Source organism: Diabrotica undecimpunctata, chromosome 4, assembly GCF_040954645.1.
Source record: "Diabrotica undecimpunctata isolate CICGRU chromosome 4, icDiaUnde3, whole genome shotgun sequence".
Classification (NCBI taxonomy): Eukaryota; Metazoa; Arthropoda; class Insecta; order Coleoptera; family Chrysomelidae; genus Diabrotica; species Diabrotica undecimpunctata.
Genome location: NC_092806.1, coordinates 128,323,353 through 128,341,838, shown reverse-complemented (window position 1 = coordinate 128,341,838; position 18,486 = coordinate 128,323,353). Strand labels below are relative to the sequence as shown.

Sequence of the window (18,486 nt, the reverse complement as noted above, 5' to 3'; positions counted from 1 at the left end):
TCTAGTTTATCTCCATTATTAGCCGATATATTTATGGTAGATTTTGAAACAAATGTTATTTCCAAACAAAATGAAAACCCACAGTATGGTGGAGATATGTAGATGATATATTCTCAATATAGCCTCATAAATCAAAGCTGTTGGATACATTCCTGAATAATATAAACAATAAAGAAGAGAGAATAACATTTACCATGGAAAAGGAATATAATAACACACTACCTTTCCTCGATGTTTTGATCTCTAAAAACGATACTGGATATGAGACTCAGGTGTATAGAAAACCAACATATATTTAAATTTTAAATCAAATCACAATATCAATATTAAAAAGGGAATTCGATAGAGCCAAAATTGCTTGTTCTAACGAAAATTTCGGAGGAAAAACATTTGTTAGCTCTATAGATACTAAGATATCTAAGAACTAAGATACCTCTATAGTTGGAGCACACATACATATTAGGTACCAATCGCTTCGTCTTGATCCCCAGAATGAATTCTGACCCTTCGAAGAACCAAGAAACACCTGCTCAAAGCGTGGCAAGCGGTTATTCAGTCCCTACAATCGACGTTTTTTTCATTTTTTCGCGATTTTACCGGAAAATCAAGTTAAAATGACTTCCGTAGGTGAGGTTCATCTACCTATCGGAAGCTGGTGACTTGATCCTCAGTATGTAGCCTGATCCGTCATCAAATTATAGATAGTAAATTGTAATATAGCTGAAAACCTAAAAATCGCGAAAAAATGAAAAAAAAAACGTCGATTTTAGGGACTGAATAACCGCTTGCCACGCTTTGAGCAGGTGTTTCTTGGTTCTTCAAAGGGTCAGAATTCATTCTGGGGATCAAGACGAAGTGATTGGTACCTAATATGTACGTGTGCTCCAACTATACAGGTCTATTTTAATCTATTTTCGGATAAAATCGCGAAAAAAAGGAAAAAAAAAAATCGCGAAAAAATGAAAAAAAAAAACGTCGATTTTAGTGACTGAATAACCGCTTGCCACGCTTTAAGCAGGTGTTTCTTGGCTCTTCAAAGGGTGAGAGTTCCTTCTGGGGACCAAGACGAAGCGATTGGTACCTGATATGTACGTGTGCTCCAACTATAGAGGTATCTTTTAATCTATTTTCGGATAAAATCGCGAAAAAATGAAAAAAACGTCGATTTTAGGGACTGAATAACCGTTTGCCAAGCTTTGAGCTTTTTTTTGGTTCTTCGAAGGGTCGGAGTTCATTCTGGGGACCAAGACGAAGCGATCGGTACCTAATATGTATGTATGCTCCAACTATAGAGGTATCTTTTAATCTATTTTCGGGTAAAAACGCAAAAAAAAATGAAAAAAAAAAACGTCGATTTTAGTGACTGAATAACTGCTTGCCACGCTTTGAGCGGGTGTTTCTTGGCTCTTCAAAGGGTCAGAGTTCCTTCTGGAGACCAAGACGAAGCGATTGGTACCTGATATGTACGTGTGCTCCAAGTATAGAAGTCTCTTTCACTCGTTGTTCGAGGCAGATCGCTAGAAGAATGAAATAGCGTTAGCGAACAAATCAGTTTTTTGTTGGAAAAAACTTAAATTTGCCTTTTTTTTTTTAACTCGCACCTAAAAACATGTTTTTTGGTATCAACCTACAGAAAAAAATTGTTACTGCGGGGTACGGGCAGCAAATTGCAATATCACCATATTTGGCTCCAGTTAAGGTGCGAATTTTTGTAGAATTCCTCATATAGTCTATACTATAACGTCACAATATTCCCTACAGTCGAAATTTGAAAATTGATTATATACCGAAAAGCAACAGATCACAGAAAAAAAATAGCGAAAGAACATTTCTATTTTACTGTCACCGTTTTGATCTGATTATATAAAGCATTACATTTAAAAGAAAAGGTATTACCTAATCATGTGAATAAACTAATTTATTGTTGAACTCAGACTTACGATATTTTTACTTTAAACCGGTTAGCCTTGAATATTAATTGAGTATTGCAAAAATTATAGCGGATTATTTTATGTCTTTGACATTACGCGGATTCTCCTACACGTAAACAAGCCAAATTTTAACGTTTATGGCAAGTAGTTCACTGAAATTTATTATTTTGTATTAAATATTCAATGCCAATGTTCGCTTAAAATGTTTTTTTATTTTACGATATTTATTAACTGAACAATCCTTTTATATAAATAGAGGTGATTGAATCAAATTTCATTCTTATAGGTACCTAGTTTATTCACTTAATGTAAATTAGCTTACACACAGAGTTATTTACTACATCAGTCGGATGTAATAGGGGGGTTGAGTATACACTTTTATGTCGGTACCTTGGTACCTTGACGTTTTTTATGTATTTTGGTGCCTAGATTCGATTTTTCGAGAGTACAGATAATTTATCATTCAAATTTCAATCATTATCAAAATTATCAATTTAATTTTGATAATGATTGTATCTTATAAACTATTAGAGATATTTCCTCCTACTCCTCAGTCCTAATCCTTTTTGAGATGTGGTGACACCATCAGGCCTTTACAGTTTTTTCACGATTTCGCTCCATCCTTCTCTGTCCTGGGCTAGTTAATCTGCTTCATGTAACCCTTGGCTAATCAATATTTTTGTTTGATCTACCTAACGGCTTGGATATCTTCCCCTAGGCCTCTTTCCTTCAACTCTACCCTCAACTATCAGTTTTTCCATCCGTACCTGTTCTTCTAGCAATGTGTCCAAAATACTGCAAATATCTCTGTTGTATTTGTTTAAGCAATCTATCCTTTACTTTAAGTTGTTCTAATATCGATACGTTAATGAGATGATCAATCCAGGATATTCTTAACATGCGGCGGTATACCCACATTTCAAAAGTGTCTAGTTTATTTTTATCCGCTTTCTTTAAGGTCCACGTTTCGAATGCATGGAAAAAATGAGTGCCCTTACCAGGCTTAGTTTGGTGTGTATTCTTATGCTAGAATGTTTCCTAATTGTTACCAGTTTCTCATAGCTGTTCTAGCAATAATCAACCTTCTACGTATCTCTTTGTCACATCCTCCGTCATTTGTTATTAGGGACCCCAGGTATATGAACCTATTTACTACTTCAAAGCCCCCAATTTCTTTAATGTGTTGAAGATTATTCCGCGCTCTCTCTACTATCATGATCTTTGTCTTACTCCTATTTAGCTTTAGTCCATATGTTTTGCTTTCCTCCTCCAGACATTTCATTATGTCTTCCATTTCTTCTTTATTTGCCGCGATTATTAAAGTGTCATCAGCATATCTCAAGTTACTGATTTTTTGACATCCTACTGATATTTCACCCTTCCATCCGTCTAGTACCTTTCGCATAATGTGTTCGCTGTAGATATTAAACAGAGTTGGCGAGATTATGCATCCCTGCCTGACACTTGCCACTGTTCTCAAATGATCAAAATGGGTGTTGTTTATTTTTACTGTTCACTTATTATTTTCATATCGACTTCTATTTAGTTGAATTAAGTGGTGGGGCGTTTCCATTTCCGCTAGTATGGACCATAGCTGCTGCCATTTGACTTTATCGAAGGTCTTTGTGTAATCCACAAAGCACATAAGCATAGGAGTATTGAATTCACGAGTTTTTTCGATTAGCTCTCTGACATTAAGGATGTGTTCTCTTGTGTCTTTTCCTGGGACAAATCCCGCTTGTTCTTCTGATATCTGAGGCAATAGAAAAGCTTTTAGTCTTTCATGTATTACATGAAGTAGAACCTTGCTTGCATGGGATATTAGGGTTACCATTCTGTAGTTGCTGCAATCTAGCGCAGTTCCTTTTTTGAATATAGGGATGAAAGTGGATGTTGTCCAGTCGTTGGGCCACTCTCCGATTTCCCAAATCTTTTTGCAGATCATATGCATAACATTTACTCCAACATCTTCAGTCTCTTTTAAAACTTGTGTGGTGATCTGGTCTGCGCCAAGAGGTTTTCTTTTTTTTAAACTTTTTGATTGCTCTTTCTTCCTCTAACTTTAGAATGTTTGGTTCTCTCTCTGCAGTGAACTCGTCGTGATTTGCATTCTGGCGACCATCTGCATATAGACTTTGACAATATTTTCTCCGTACATCCGCAATCCCTTTTTCGTCATTTATAATATGTTGCTTTTGATCCATTATTGTTTGTGTGATTGGTTTAAATTCCTGGATAGATATCGGACTTTGTTATATAGCTCATGGGATTCATACCGGTTTGCATGTCTCTGTATTTCTTCGCATTCTTCATTTATATGTTTATTCTTATCATCCCTACATGCTCTTTTAATTTCTCTATTTAACCTTGCTAATTCGTTTTTGTTGCTGTCGGTTTGATATATGAGAGATTTGATTCTCCTTCGCTCTTCGAGAAGTTGCAGCGTTGTGTCTGTCATCCAGTGTTTTCTCTTGATGATCTTTTTTTCGCTTCTGGTTATTTCTACAGAGGTTTCTTTGGCATTTCTGAAATCTTTCCACATTTCTTCTGGGTTGTCTTATGTGTTCAACATACTAGTTTCCTTTAATGCATCTCTAAATGTTTTCGGATTTGAAATCTCCAAAGATATTTAATTTTACCAAAATGAAAATTGTTCTTTTTGAAAAAGTGAACAAAATGGCATTTGGTAAACTTTAATCCGATTTTTAAAACCGGAGTTATAACAAATTTTGTGAAAACCAAATTCCAAGTATAACTCAGTCTTTATACGCGCGATTAACTTTCAAAACCCCCTCATTGTAGAGATAATTATTTCAGCTTAAATAAACTTACTTTATCTTTAGGTAATAAAAAAGTTATTAAATATATACTTATTTTTATTTATTTTTTTATAAGAGATTTAAAAAAATTAATCTAACAACTCAAACCGAACATTGGTAAATGTTCGGAGCTTTGGTAAATCTTTCCATGTTAATTTTTGACCAAGATAACGCATGAGGCGCATGGTGGACCACGCACCTCAGAGCGCCTTATTAAAAGTTTCAGATTTTGGTCAAAAAATAACATAAAAACTTACCAAAGCAAATTACTAAACCAGGAAATTAAACAAAGTAGATTCATTTTATTTTTTCCATAGCTAATGTTAAAGTGTTGCTATAACAACTGTTTTGCGTAGATAAAGTATCACTCTAACCGCAAGGGTAGATAAAGTGACACTTTAACAGCAAGAGTAGATAAAATGTTTTAACTTTTTTTTATTCAATAAAATTTACAAATTCAAACACATTAAGGATTAAAAACAACTGAAATTTTACAATTAACATTATTAGAAATGTCTATTTTTGGAGCATCACAACTTGTACTTGTTTGCTTAAACACTTGATTCGAGGTACTGGATTGATTTTCTGGTCCGCCAAGTATACACTTAGATACTATTATTGCTTATTGACTCTTCAATGTAAGATTCTGCAACAGATGACGATTTCCATCCACCTAAACGTTTAACTTTTACTAGTTCAGCTCCAGAATTTGCGAACATAGTAGCTGAAGAACGACGGAAACAATGCCCCGTGTACATTTCTTAATTTGCAAGTTTCAAAAAATCTGCAATCTTCTTGGGGATATTATATATAGTGTTAATCCCACCGGTTGAGTAGTGCACTTTTGCTGTCGGTAATTTACAAAAAACTTACTGTGAGGTACGTTTTTGGGGCGCAAGGCAATATACTTTCTCACAATTTCCAAGAAACTCAGTCCACTTTTCTTGTCAGTAATACAAAACGACCTTTCCTGCTTGGTTTTGGTATCAGATAATGAAACGATTATCACCGATTTTCTGTCGTCCACGTTAAACACTTCTAACTTGTACAATTCATCGGACCTAGTCGCTCCATGCACACCAAAAATAGCAATAACCTTCATCAACAAATAGATGTCATCAGGAGCTTCTGTCAGAAATTTAATAATGTCATCTGACTCCAGGATTTTGGACTTTTTAGCTTTGTATCCTCCACTCAGGTTTTTTAGTAAGGTGGTTAACTTGCTGAATTTAGAAATGTCACAATTTTCATTCACCAACAACGTACGCTTCAGCATCGAATAATACGACCATAATGACGATGGCATCGCTTTCTTCGTATTTTTTCACTCACGCCATTGATATTCTTAATGCTTTTTCACTTTTTAAAAGACTGGTATTCTTTCTCATACATCATCCTAGATTTTTGTGGCAACAATAAACTTTCTGCTTCCAACGCTGCATTTTCTACATCTGATGGCAGGTTTTCCTTTTCTTGTGTCAATTCTCTTCCGTCCATTTTGTATTTATTCACTTTGTACACAAAACGCAACAATATTCTCCGCAAAAACCAAAACGTAACATTTGTTTGACATTTGTTGACAGAGTAATTCATATCCCTAGCAACGGAGCAACACAATTGCGATATTTGTGCTAAAAATTACAATTTTCTTTGAAATTCTATTTTTTACCTGAACTTGAAGTCTTGCTATAGAAAAAAATGTTGTATTGCACACGACGATAAAATCGCATTATCTTCTCGAGCATAATTAGAAAACGCTCTCGAAGTTAAAGTACAATTTTATCGTCTTGTACAATAAATAACTATTAAATCTCTTATAAACAAATTAATTCGCAACTTTTTAGTGAAATTTTTAATGTTTAATTTTATTGTTATAACTTTTTTATTAATCTAGATAAAATAAGTTTTTTTAAAGCTGAAACAATTACCTTTTAAATTATGGGGTTTTGAAAGTTAATCGCACGTATGAAAGCTGAGTTATACTTGGAAAAAGCTTCATCGAATATCTATTTTGCCATTATTTTTTGAGATTTTTATAACTTTGGTTCAAGCAATCGGAGCAAAGTTTACCAAACGCCATCGGATCAAAGTTTATTTTTTTAAAAGGAACAATTTTCATTTTATTAAAATTTAAACATCTCATAAAAGTTTAGTAGACACAATAATTATTTAAATATTTGCGACAATTTTGCGAAATTCGAAAAATAATTGCGACAAACGGAACGAAAGTCACAGAAGAGAGGAAAACATGGAAAAACCAGGAAGAGGTCGGTATCCAGCAGTGCAGCACAAAACAAGAAGATATTATCAATCCTACATATTTTTATATCCTTTATTAAATCTCATAATTAATAATTATATCCAACAGCTTATTACTTAGTATAAACAAATAACATTTATTTATGTTTTGCAACTATGTGAATTATGACTGAAAAGGCTAAATTGCGTTATTATGTCCATCCAACTATTTACATTAATGAACACAACTTAAAAAAATCTTAACACTTATCGGTTAACATAGCGTATCGATGACTAACTAACCTCCAACTTGCAGTGTGTTATATCGAGTCAAACGTACCACTTGTGTTGCATAGTTCCGGTTACTGACAAACCGTAATTTATCGAGGCATAAAAGTGAATAATACCAATTTGAAATTTGTATATATTTAAATATTAAGTGTCAAAAACTGAGTTTTACAGAGACCAATTGGATATCGGATAAATGTTTGTTTTCAAATATAGGTATGTACAATGTATAATATAATGTTTAAAATAAAAAAAAAATAATTATTTAAATAAAGTTATTTTGTAATTTTGTAATTAAAATAGCGACTATTTTTATTTTTCATTTGAACTAATCAGAAATACTCAGAAAAGTTAATATACAGGTTGTCCCCGAATAAAGTGCAATATTTGGAACAAAAAAGTCATCTAACACTTTTTTCTAAACTTAACCGTTTAAAAAAAATTACATTGTTTTCCATATACATACATACATCCATATAATTTTTATTTTCGGAAAATTAAATAATTTGGTAACGTCATATACAGTGAAAGCGCTTCTGAATAAAAAGTAGTTTGTGACTTAGGATATTTAACATACCAACCCTTGTTTATTTACTATTCAAGGTTGTTGATATCTGAGAAAATGTAGGTAATGTCTGCAAAATAATAATTCGTTGCTTTAATAATGTGGGGTTTGCTATTAACTGAATTAATTAAGGTTTTGGATTAAAGTACGAAGTTTTAAATAAATTATTATTTTTACTTAAGAACTATGGTTTAATTCCTAAAAAGTAATTAATGCAATTAAGAAAAATAAATTATTTGCAATGTTTTTCTGAAATGTATTAAAATATAGCATAATTTTTTAATTAAACCAATTGTTAAAATGTCAATTATTTACAATAAAAAACCCTTATGTTTATGTTTTAACTGAACTTACTTACTCCGTGGCGTTATAACCCTTCGTGGGTTTTAGCCGACTCGACAACATGCCTCCACTGTTTTCTGTCTTGAGCAACCTCCATCCAATTCTCCAGGCCCATAGTGCTTAGGTCTCCTGCTATATTATCTCGCCACCGGAGACGAGGGCGTCCGCGAGGTCTCCTTCCAGTTGGGACTTCCTCCCACACCAGTCTTACTGTTCGTTCGTCAGAATGTCTTCTGAGGTTTCCTGCCCATTGGAGTCTTCTGGACTTTATTTCTTTTATGATGTTGGCGTCTGGGTAAAGTTCTTCGAGCTCTTCTTGATGGAAGAACCATCAAGAGTAAGGAGTCGTTTTCTCGAAAATACCAAAGAAGACAAAAAACAAACTGTCGCTGTAAATGCTCCTTAAAATTAAGCGAAGAACAACAAAACCAAATTTTCCAGGCCTATCACAATTTAACGTCATCTACACAACAAAATTTATACCTTGAAGGTTGTGTACGTTCTACGGATGTCAAACGACACAGATCAAGAAAATCTATCAATCCACGACATAGGAGCCGAAGCTTTCTATATGAAATAAAGATTGACGGAAAACTGATAACACTATGTCAGTCGGCATTTTTAGCAGTACATGGAATAAAACGCTTTAAACTGCGCCGGAAGATTCAAAAAAACAATGCAGATCCTAAGGATTCTAGAGGTATTCATCACACTAGGCCAAATAGAACAAAAATTGATACTTTAGCCGCAGTTACAGCAGATCTGATAATAATCTTCGGAAGTATTTGGATTCCCATTTATCTGTTGCTAAACTTCACCGAAACTTCTTAGAAAATAGTCGAAATGAAAAAGTGTCATACGAGATATTCAGGAAAATTTTTACAGAAGAATATAACATATCATTTGGATTCCCAAGAAAAGATATCTGTAAAGAATACACTCTATTTTTGACACGTTTACAACAAGCTGAAGTGGCACATGATAAGACATCGACACAAACTCTCAAGGTAGCAAGAGAACTGCACATAAGAAAAGTTGAAGTGTTTCAAAAGAAAATTTCGGCAGAAGCAAAAGCTAATGATCCTTACGTTCTATCAATTTGCTTAGATTATCAAAAAAAATTGCCTGTTCCTGTAACGAATATTACGGACGAATACTATTTGCGTCAGTTGTGGTTTCATAATTTGGGAATACGTTGCTTAACGACAGGAAAAGCCAATATGTATATGTATGCAGAACACTTTGCTCAGAAGGGACCAAACGAGGTTATTTCTTGCCTTCAGGACTATATTACGCAAAATCAGAAGCCAGAACAACGTTATTTGAAACTTTTTTGCGACAACTTCTTCAGCCAGAATAAAAATAGATATTTTTTTGTCTTTTTGGATCAGCTTTGTTCCAATAATATTTTTGAAGCTATAGATCTGGTATCCAATACCCGGTCACAGTCGATCGAGATTTCGCTGTGATTAAAAAACAAAGATTAAAGTACGACAAAGTTGACAACCCTGAAGTTTATGTCAATATGATAAAAGGTTGCAGAAGGAAAAACTTATTTGATGTCGTATTTGTACAGCATTCGCTGAGGTCAAATGGATGTCTGGAAAAAGGCGATCGTAGCATAAAAGTGAAACACTATAAATTATGGTTAGACTCCCATATAAAAAAAACTGTGCCGGGAATTTCGAAAGCTAGACGCATCAAATTTTCGCGTAATGAGCAACCACAGCTCAGTGCAACCTATTCTGGCCCAATGAAACCAATCAAACTTTACAAGGTGGGTCAAAACCGTAAAGTTTGCGGCCAACCCACGCAGGCCTATGCGAATGAATACCTTCAAATTAAACAGTTAAAATTTGACAACGTAATGCATCTTGTCAAACACATTATATCACTGGACACTGAATTCTTTACTCGAACCATGTCTGACAATGGGAGTATAATCCAACAAAATAACCTTGTGAGTAAAGAACTTCATCAGGTGCAAGAGGCTGACGCAGTTTGTGAATAGCTTTTTCCTATCATGTTCTAATATTTTCTGCAAGCATGCTGTGTAATTAATACAATGTTTATGTTCTTACATTTCTTACATTTTGTATGTTCTATGTTCTTACGGTGTCACATAATAAATATTATTTCAGTATAAACGCTATTTTTTTATGATATATCTTTAATTTTCCACGAAATAACAAATTGCAACACAAAATGTGCTTAAGTCACCAAAAATTTTTTTTAGAAAATTGCAAAGCTTTGTTTTGTTTATTCATGAAAGTCGAAGAACCTTTACAAAAAGAATAAATCGCAAAACACATTTTGATCATAACATTTTCAGTAATATTTCAAAATCAAAAATAACCTTTTAAATCTTAATATCTCACAATTACCAATTTGTGACTAAGGCACTTTTTGCATTGACCCCTTCAATTGGCATGACGTGGATAAAAAATTATAAATCCCCATGCCAGTGCATTCATCGTCTACTTGTTTTGCAACTTTTAGAAAACACTGATTTAGGCTGAATCCTGAATTAGATTTCTAACTTATATTCTCATTATGTATTTGTTTATTTAAATCATCTATAGATTCATTACATGTTTCTTAAAATTACACGTATAATTAAAATGAATAATAAAATTATTTTAGTAAATTTTAAAGATATTATTAAAAATTTTGCAATACAGAAAATACAGTATGAAGATCGCGCTAGTCTACAGTACCGTCTACTGCACCACCTTTTTTGTAATACAGTCGACACCCTTGAAACTAAGCTCCGGTTGGTCCATGACAGCGACAGAGGTAGAAATATTTGTTTAATCGTATAGTGCCAATATTATTTTTTGGTATATTAATATTTTTTCTATATGTATCTACTTTTTAAGACCCAAATTGTTTTTTGGTTTATTTCGTGAAAAGATAAAATAATAATTTAAATGAAAGAATCGAAATCCTAAAATGTATTACATAAATCAAAAAAATTAGAACAAATCGAAACAAAATGATCATAACCTTAACTAGTACAACTAGTTATTTCTTTCGTAGATGACCTACACCCAGCTTAATCCAAACAATTAATTGGCGATATCTAGGCTAGTACGGTCACGAATGTTGCGCTATGACCAACAATTATTAATTTTGCGAATCAATAACTGTCTTCAATCAAAATATGGCAAGGTAATTAAGACTTTTAGTATTATTTCCCATTGCAATTTGTCAATATAATGTTCTTTCTTAGAGCACGAAATAGAAATAAATATAAAATAGGCCAACGGTATCTTTATTAAGAAATCCCAAATATGGATATTTATTTGAAATTATTATGTAAATATTTTTTTAGCTCATATAATTAATTTATTATCACCAGATATTTAGTGACATACTTTACCATATTACAAAATATGAAAATTATTTTGATGTCATTTTTCCATAGCTACCTTTGGTTTTAAGGTAATTATGAAAAAATCAACGTATGTTGATACAATAGTCCATTGAAAAGTTACACTAAGATTGCATTTTTGAGAGGACGCAACTTTTTTTATTTTTTTTATGTATGGGGGGTGGTTAGCTTAAGTTCAGGTTTGTGGGCTCCCCACCCTTATCTCCTGGCCGTTATCTTGGAAAAAGGGGGACAAAGGGTTTTCGCGCTCTATCTCGTAAATTAGCAACCCTACAGAAAATTTAATACATCATTATTTGTAGCAACTTCAATTTTCTGCAACCTTATTTCTATTACCTTTTATCGTAAAATTTAAAATAAAAAAGTTATAAACAAAAATAAGTAAACATTTTTGAACAAATTTTCTTCCAACTTTTTTTATGGTCATTTTACATTAGAGAAATATTATAGAGCGTTTTTCATAGAGTATTGGCGAAAGCGATGATAAGGTAAATGTAATTTCGCTTACTGTCTTGGCGAATCGTTTGTAACTCATGCTGTTAGAAAATCATCTTTATTTCCACCATATATAAAGAGACGAAACAATGTTCGTCACGACAGTGGGTAAAGATGGCTTGGCTTTCTCACTGAATTAATGCTGTTTTTCTAACTTCTACCTCAGGATGTTTCAGTAAAATTTTATTGAATTTAAGTTTGCCGATCTTGTAAGCTACTAATATTGTGTCGCATTCTGAAAGAGCAAGGAGAAACAGCAATGACATGGTCATATATAAAACTTGAACGACAGTATAATTATTGATGCGGTTTATACCCTTTTGAAGGTTTAAAAAAATTGGACACTTTGGAAACACAACAATGGACTGCTCCCTTCCTAATGACGTGGGCAAGACATGGATGCCAATGCCCTATGCGGCGACAGTCGCAAAATTATAGGCTTGGAATGCAGCAAGCACACAACGGATGATGACTGCATCTGCATCAGATTTAGCCTAGTCGACACTAAAACCCACTTCTGATAGAGCATTTTTAAGCAAGTCTATTAAGTTTGTTTTGTTCTTTTCATTACCAACAAATTTATCTTGGAATAATATTGATATATTGCTCTTATTAAACTGTATCTTTGTCCATTTGTGCTTTTTCGTGCGACCCAAGTCTAATGGTTTGTTTTTATCGTATTCCTAAGAGTAATCAAGAACCCGGTCAACTTCGCAGCTCTGTAAAACCCAGAAAACGGAATGAAATTAAACAAATTTGTAGTTAAAATTATTTGTTGCAAGACACTATAATATTGCTTTGACATCATTTTATTGTAAAACAACTAGAAAAAAGTTAAGGCCGAAAAGAAAATTTCTTCAAAAATTTTTAGATATTTTATGAGAGAAATTAATGAAATTTAAGAAATTTGTGGTGCAAACATTCTATGAAAAACCCTCTATGATATTGCTGTCATCATTTTATTGTAAAATTACCAGAAAAAAGTTATAATGTAGGTACCTACATCTTTAGGTAGAATCAAATATGTTTTTCTAATGATATGGAAATCCAGCTAGCAGAACACCTAACGCAACTTCATATAAGGTTTTATGGATTGACCAGAAAAGATCTTAAGCAGTTTGCATTTTGTTTGTTGTTTTAACCCTAGCGGAGAATAAGTAGCACCAGTACTAATTTTGCCCAGGAAAAGGATAGGTGAAGATCTCTACAAAGAAGCTCCAAGTGGAACTTTAAAATTAGTTTTAAAATCAGGGTTAATAAATGCAGACTTGTTTTTTTAGATTTAACATTTTTAGCAAGCAGTGAGATCTAATCAAGAAACACCTGTTTTGCTTCTTTTGATAATAATATTTTAAGTCGTACCCTACAAGTCATTAATTTCTGCTGAAAAAATCATATTTATTGGACAATTCCACTCCACACAAGTCACAGACTTTAACCGCTTAATAAAGTGTTTTTTGTTCCTACGACCAGACTGACGTAGCTAGTTTGTTTTCAATTTCTTATTATAAAGTTAAGCTAACATTGAAATGACTGTAAACGCTTTTAAATCGACGGAAATTTTTCCTTTCAACCCACTAATATTTTTAGAATAAGACTTCGCTCCTTTTATGGTAAGTGATAGACCATACATCAAGAAGCAACCTCAACAAGAAATATTGACGGTGGAAGCAGCATATTCTGCCTCAAACAGAGAAAACGAAAAAGAGATAGAATCTAGAAAGATAGAGATAGAAATGAGATAGAATTCAATTGTAAATTAATTTCATATGTTATAAATTTAATTCCTTCAGCCGGAAGATTTTTAATCCCTTTTCTCAATCTATTGGACTCACTTATATTAAACCCTTTTACCATACGAGCAGTATTAAACAATTTCATTTAAATACGAAGTCTTACATTAGCTACAAATATATTCTATTCGATTTTCCTTGTCCTAGATGTGAGCAACATAAAAGGACAATTCCATATATTTAAGCTAATTTGTCAAAAATTACACTTTTTAGACCACACTCCATACGACAAAGAGTAACATAAGCTGCCTAATGCATACGTCATTCTCTCAAACATGACCTTTAACAACATCAGTAATTTTACATCTTTTATATCCAATATTAAATAATTAAAAAAAATTTTTAAATCCCAAAATCTGGATTGCTGGTATCATTTTAACATAAGTTTTGAATCTTTTGGCTGTAGTAATCCTATGTTTAACTAATATTGTTTCATGGTACACTGACATTTTGTTTTTGACACCGTTCATGAGTATCTTGTCAATCAGTTACCAGCTGAAGTCCGTTTGAAGAGGTTTACTCTCCGGACTGCTCCGGACACTGGAACTCACTTAAAGCATGGGCATGCATGGGTGTATGTTACCTGAAGTAAAATTTAATTAAAATATTAAACATCAAATAATATTATCAACATCATGTACTATCTTTGGTAACACAATATATTTTAAAGGGTTTTTACCCAAATATTTTGGTGGCTCAGGCATGGTAACCTGTAAGTATAACCATTTTGCTTTTTTAACCTTAGTCAAAATTTTAAACCACGTTTACTTTAATTAAATGGTCTATACTTATTTTAGGTATTTTAACCTGATGATGGAACTGTTGTTCCGAAAACGTTCGTGTTTTTAATGTAGCCCCTTTTTAGGGTTTTTATAAAATATACCCATATACAAAGATTAACCTCTTTTTGTGATACGTGGTATACAGTCAGCTGCAGGAATTATTTTCCTTGCAGATTTAGATAGAATCTCTTAATCTATGGGAAGAAGTTTTTGGAAGTAAAAAAAATTTCTCCGATGGTGAATTAGAATTGGTAGATTGTGAAATTTCCTCAGATATCAATAATGAAAAAAAATTAGTAGCTCTGTTAAAATTTGATGTTTTGAACACACCAGTTTTAATCAGTAGGGATCAAGCTAAAATAATAGTTTATTTTAATTCATTAATTCATTATCAATGTTCCTGATTCAACATTGATAATGAATAATAAAGATGGTGATAATGAATAATAAAGATGACAATCAAGCTAAACAAGTTTCGGTATTATCAATTAACTTTTCTATCTTTAACGTTGGGCCATCAACTTCCATTCGGTCTCCATCCGACATTAGGCCACTACCAAAAATGGAATGTTCTGAAGTTCGAAAAAGAACATTCCTTGGTCTGCTGTGGTTTTAAAAGGTATGCGCGATATTAGCAAACCTGCGTACTCTTAAGACGATGTATTCCCAAGAGTATGCATGTGCACCATTTGAATATTATTAAATCTTTTATTTATGCAACTTTACAATCAAAAAGTATTATTTTTCTATCTAATATATAAGATATTTTAGCCACTACTTATTTAATAATTAAAACCTAACCATTTATTTTATAAATATGTGCGTACTCTTGAGCCTTTACCCTAAGATGCAAATAAAGGATGTCAAAAACATCCTTTCGTGACAAGGTAAAATTACTAAAATCCTTACTAAGGCATATAAGACATAGAAAACTTTTACCTTCAATAAAAAAAAAATTAGTGAAGATAAAAGTAATAAAGTTACTTTGATAAAACTTTTGTGGTTTAATTTTTATTAAAAATTTAGACATTACTCCTATTTCACAAATTTTTATATAACGGTCCACTTTGCGGTGTTCCTTTTACATGAATTTAATATAAACGTTGAATTATACAAAATATTTCTAGCATGTCATGGTTAGATTAACCAAGTCTTTGTCCTCAACTCGTTTTGCTCAGTACATTTTTCAGACGGGCGGAGTAATCCCATGAAACAAAACGACTGCAAGACGGTATATCACGGAAATCGTTCCGTTCATTTGCGAACCTGTCAAGTTGTGAGATATCAGTACAAAACAATAGCATATTAAACTTTAAAAAAATAACAAAGTAACGGCATCATAGTCACAACGTAGAATCCAATCTCGGGTCGGAGTATATTGGTATAATGTATACGCAAATGAAATGTTACGTTTGAAACATAGGCGGATGTGGAAGTCATTTGACAAATACTTGTTTTGATTCATTAAAATACATATTTATTTATATTTACCGTTAATTATTATGTTCATGAACAATTATTTTTTGTTTATTTCTTCTTAAGTGGGTTATATATTTCCGTTTCTTATATTATCGAGATTTTTTGGCCATCAATCATTCAAATTTTGATATAGTTTCTACACAGTATTTTGAAAATCGTCCTTAAAGCCTCAATTTAAACGATTTTAAACGTTTTGTTCTTTTTGTTGAAGGTGTGTGTATTTTATATCATAGACAACTTTGTATTTTGCTTTTAATTTATTTAGGTATATAAATATGGTCGTATTTTATTTTCATCTATTATTATAGTACCTATATACATAAATATATACAGTGCTAGTCAAAAGTCCGTTCCCTCTCTCGTATCTTTTGAACGGTTATACTTACAATAGTGAAATTTGGAGGGAGATAATAAACAAACGTAGGCTTCTTAACTAGTCATAACAAGTGACGTAATAGTGACAGATGACGTTACAGCGCCATTGTGACAGATAATTTTAAATAGGACCTTATGGCAAGTGATACCTCGTTTGAAAGGTATTGAAAATACCTATTCAATCATACTAATTTTTTTTGATTTTAAACTCATTTTGATGAATAAATTAAATAAATACTAAAATTGTAGTTTCGACTTTAATTAATAAATATTAAGACCTCCGCCTCTGGTTGTCAAAAAGTTGACGTTTTTCAATTCTTTAGTTGTTTTTAGTTTGCAAAAGCGTTTATAGCTCAATATTTAATTTCTGTTTCTGCTTAGTTTAGTCAATTTTCTAGTTATTTTTAGTTTGCAAACGCGTTTATAAATGATTATTTAGTTTATGTTTCTGCTTAGTTTAGCCAAGTTGTTTTTAGTTCGTTGTTCTTAGTTAATATTTAGTTTAATTATTGTTTAACGAGACGTTTTAATTTTTGGTGAATGTGGAAATAATTTCCATGCAGCGGAACGTCCTTTTAATGAGAGGTACCCCAATCGCCCTACATCGAGAGCCCTACATACCCTAAGTTTGACGTGAACATTAAATTAAAGTTCACTTTAAGTGTAAATTTCAATACTATAAAGTTCACTTTAAAGTGTAAATTTCAATTATAATCATGTTGGTTCAAGTTTGTTCAATTTAGTCTAAAATGAACATTAGTTAAAGTGTGCTTTAGATTGTCATTATGAAATCAGGCGTTAATGTCGCTCCAAAATATTGATATGATGTGTAATTATTATTTGTATTTTACAGTGGATATCATAGTTAGTTGAAAAGGTATTTTATGATTTATTTTCTGGAATTCAGTTTTTATTATTGCATCCATATTAATAGTAATACTGCAATTTAATAATTAATTTTATTTACTATACAGGGTGTTTCAAAAAAGGTAACCCCGTCTCTAGGGTAGGTAAAAAACTGAAAAATAATTGGGGTTTGCTTAGTAAAAAATTTTTGTAACGCCATCCGTTTTCAAGATACAGGGCGTTAAAGAAAAAAAAATTTTACGCATTTTTTACGATTTTGCCGAAACTACTGGCAACATTGTAATGAAATTTTATACGAATATGTTTTGGAAGCTGATACATCCCATGAATTTGTTTTTATATCTGATTCTTATAGAGGGCGCTAGTTACACGGATCGTACTAAGTATTAGTCAAGATAACTTTTTTAAGAGTATAATTATTATTCAAAATTTCAAGTAAACTTAAACATCATTCAATTTTACACGAAAAAGGTACTCTTGGTAAAACTCGATACTGTGTACCGTTTTCGGTATATTTTGATTTGAAAATTATGAAGTAATAATTGATGCTGGTAGTAATGATAAAGTTCTAATAGATATACCTCTATTTTCTCCAAGTGTGCCATGGAAATCTGACATTTATTGATTGTTATGACGATAAATCAACATTGCTGGTACTACTCCGGTATTTATTATATCGACGAATAATTTTAGGAGCCATTTGTTTGCATAGTGTTGTTCCTCCATATTTTAGCAGTTCATTGTTTATCTTATCAGGACCAGGTGCTTTTCTGTTTTTTAATTTTTTTATTCGTTCTTGTAACTCTTCTTCTGATATTAGTACGCTATCGTGAGTTTCGTTAATGATTATTTCTCTGTTCTCTTCTTCTTCTTCTCCATATGGTTTCGTGAAATGCTCAGTCTATTGTTCCTCGGTAATGTTATCTATGCGTACAAATTCATTCATTTCTGTTTTTTGTCTCCTTATCATTTTCCACACCTTTTTCTGGGATCCATAGAGGTCGTATTCCATATCTTTGGTAAATTTTCTCCAGTGTTCTTTTTTGATGTTATCTATTTCTTGGTTTACTCTATTCCTGATTCTCACATAGTCTTCTCGTGCCTCCGGTGTCTTCACT

The 18,486-nt window shown here is 32.4% G+C and overlaps 1 protein-coding gene across 2 annotated transcripts in view; it reads left to right on the top strand.

Moving 5' to 3' along the window:
* The window catches only part of LOC140439994 (leucine zipper putative tumor suppressor 2 homolog), a 430,708-nt gene that overhangs the window by 132,224 nt on the left and 279,998 nt on the right, over nt 1-18,486 (top strand). The window contains exon 1 of one of the 2 annotated variants that reach the window (XM_072530218.1): nt 7,340-7,492. The exons of the other annotated variant lie outside the window; for it this stretch is intronic. The gene's annotated coding sequence lies outside the window, so the exon portion shown is untranslated. Of the gene's footprint in view, nt 1-7,339; nt 7,493-18,486 lie in introns of those variants that run through there. 2 annotated transcript variants of the gene reach the window in all.